The 3,307-nt window shown below is 40.7% G+C and overlaps 1 non-coding gene across 1 annotated transcript; it reads left to right on the plus strand.

Annotated features, from left to right (window-relative positions):
• Positions 1–3,110: 3,110 nt before the first annotated feature.
• Positions 3,111–3,307, plus strand: LOC127337804 (U2 spliceosomal RNA). The gene has a single exon (XR_007874115.1). It is a non-coding gene; the product is annotated as a U2 spliceosomal RNA (small nuclear RNA).

Below are 3,307 nucleotides of genomic sequence, written 5' to 3' on the forward strand. Positions count from 1 at the left end.
AATAGATAGATGTCTACTTAAAACGTCCCTTGCTTTCTGAAAGTTCCTGCAGAAGCCTTTAGCAACCATACCCATGACTTAATCAGTTGAATTCATTTGATAACAATTCCGTTGCAAAACTAGAAACCTCTGTAAGTTGACCGGACCCAGCAAGGCAATGCATACGCACTGGCCGACGCGTCACATGAGAATTTCCCAGCGTCATGGCTGGATTTTCCGTAGCGCGCACTGCACCTCACATTAATTCTAGTATCAGATAAGAATTTTAATTCCGTGTACATTTAATGTCCAGAAGATTTAGTCTATGCATAGCGAGAGAGCTGTATCCTTTCCCGGCTAATCCAAAACCAGACTAATCTCACAATAATGCACCGAGTTAAACATTCATCCACTGAACATAGTCATCAGACTTGTTTATTATTCAGCCCGACTATCCTTCTCCCAATTGGAGCACCGACCTAGTCCTACTTGGTGGTTAAGTATCCGGTCGGTATTTCGGTGCATATTCTCACAGCACAATGCAAATCTATGCAATAGGCTAAGTATTCCGCCATGATAAGCATTGGTTTCTTTTGCCTAGAAAGATATGCACATTTGGATTTTATCCGCAAGTCGTCTCTAACCGTCTCCGTTTTGTTCTTGTCGATGAATCAGGGAATTTAACAGCTAGGCCTGATTGAGCACTGTATAGAAATAGTGCATTTCGCTTGCCGTTTTCTGCTTGTTCAGTAGTAGTACCTGCCAGTGATATGACAAAAGGGCTTGGTGACAAAGGCATCTTGTTGACACTTTGGATTTGCTATTGATTCCTCACCAGCTGACACGGGCAAGCTTATTTAGTTAATTTCGCCCCGAATTTTCTTGGTTTTCTTATTTGGCTAGACTTGATATTTGATGATAGTGTCAAGGCCATTGCCTGCTGCAACTGTAGCCTTGTTTACTCATGACATAGTTTGTTTAGTCAATTCCACGTATTTTTTCCATTACAATAGTAAACCCTTAGGTATGTTCTAGCTGGAACCAGCAAAGGCATGCATGCTGCATTAGCCAACGCGTGACATAAGAATTTCCCGGAGTCATGGCCAGGATTTTCCGTAGCGCACACTCCATCACAAAATTAATCGTAGTTCATTAATTATCAGATAATAATGTTAATACCAAGTGCATTTAATGTACTGAAGATTTTGTCTTTGCATACATATTGAATGTGTTCAAAACATAATGCTAATTTAACCCTGGTAGTCCAAGACTAAACATTTTTGACAATCTGATCCAGGAATTGACTAATCTCAGACAAATTATACGGTATATGCCTTTCTTTAGCATACATAGAAGCATCGATGATTATTTTCCACCTCTAACGTGCCAATACTTGATATAAAAGAAATCGATGGATCTTTTTATCGGACTTTTTAGCTGCCGACATGAGAATTCCCGTGTCCCGGCGTGACTCAAAATGTGATGCCAGATTGAGCAAATGGAGGGACAGGATGCTAGCTTTAGTTTGGCACTGTTTTCCTGCTGCCACCGTCTGGTCGCGCTCTAAACTGCTGCATAATATTATGGTTCCTTCTTATTTGGGGCATCAAACTTTTCTTGGAAAACGAGGGCAACCTCGGCCATCTGCATATATCTATATTTGAGAATGCAGAGCAAAGAGAAACAATGATGCCAAACAAATCATCCTGCAAAAATAAGTCGATGTGGTCCCAATTATGCATATATCGTCAAACTACCGCACACCCCATGACCATAAGTGATTGTTGAAGCTTCTAAATGAGAAAGATGTGTGGCAAGATCTTCGTAATAAAACGTTGTCATAAGTGACCGCTAAATCAAACGGTTGGAAATTTTGGAAAGAATTAAATGGAGCCCTTGTGTAGCTTACCGATGTTCATATTATCTTCTCTAGAGATACCTAAAGGGGTAAAGAAAAGACTAGATTTCTACCGGTCTCGTTTTTTTTTGGCAAAGCGATGAGCATAAAAAAATAAGGGCCAACGAAATGGAATGTCATGTGTCGACCTAAAGATCAAGGAGGTCTAGGTGGTGTGGTCTTAGATATAAAAATTAAATGTTTTCTCAACAAGTGGATGTTAAAGGTTTTAAATAAAAAAAGGTATGTGGCAAGAGCTATTTCATAATAAAGGTCTTAGATACCTTCACCGTAAAATCTATGTATTTGGAAGTGGTGAATGTTCATACAATCTTCTTAAGAAATATATTTGGAAATTAAAAGTAACACTCAAGATTAAGATCTGCATGGGATTCATGCATATAAAATGACCCGTATGAAATATAATCTTTCAAAGAATAATTAAAATTGTTTTTAAAATGTGCCTTTTGTGACTCTGAGGAGTACATGAACCTTCTCTTTTTCACTTGTCCCTCCGCTTGACTTATTTGGAGAGTTGTGCACTTCACTTTCGATATCCCTCCACCAACCAATGTAACCAATATGTTCCAAATTGGCTCAATGAAGCTGAGAAGCAAAATAAAGCCCGCATTCGTGTAGGCATGTGTGACTTAGTTTGGGCTCTTTGGAACCGTAGAAATGATATGGTCATTAATAGAATTGGAACTTCTCATTTTTTTTACAGATTAACTATGTGGCTAATCATTGGCTCCGAGAATGGTATTACCTGCTCCCGGAGACGCAACGAATGCCTATGGATTCTGGAGGCTATTTACAACCAGAGTTTTGGGTGGATTTTTGGAAGAATTCAACATGGATAAATGATGATGAAATGCCTATATCCTCCAGTCATCTAGTCCCATTTCAGTTTTTACACGCTCCAATCAATTTTTGCCAGAATTTTTGCATCAATTAGGCTGCTTAAAAGAAGAAACGCCTCGCTGCCACCGGGAACCAGCACAATTGCGTGAACTGTATCATTCTTGTCTTCGGAGGGAACGGAGGCCCAATTAATTCTGAAGGAGAGAAAGGCCCTCTTTTGGATTCTAACCTTGGCGGCCCAAGGTAAAGTGACTGGTCACGCGGGTCAGTCTACCGTTCCAATGACTTGTGTTTAGTACCACCTCGCCAAGCGAGAGAGGAGACGTGTCGTGGTTGCGCTATAAGATGGAGGGGGAGGCCGCAGCTGCAATTTATACCTTTCTCGGCCTTTTGGCTAAGATGAAGTGTAGTATATGTTCTTATTAGTTTAATATATGATATGAGAGCCATGTGCCCACAGAGATATTAAATTTATTTTTTGTGGTGAAGGGTCCACCACAGTGGCCTGCCACTTGGGCCCTTGAGTGTCGCCTAGTGCGTTGCACTGCTGCCTGGGCAGGCGCACCCCAG

Source organism: Lolium perenne, chromosome 2, assembly GCF_019359855.2.
Source record: "Lolium perenne isolate Kyuss_39 chromosome 2, Kyuss_2.0, whole genome shotgun sequence".
Lineage (NCBI taxonomy): Eukaryota > Viridiplantae > Streptophyta > Magnoliopsida > Poales > Poaceae > Lolium > Lolium perenne.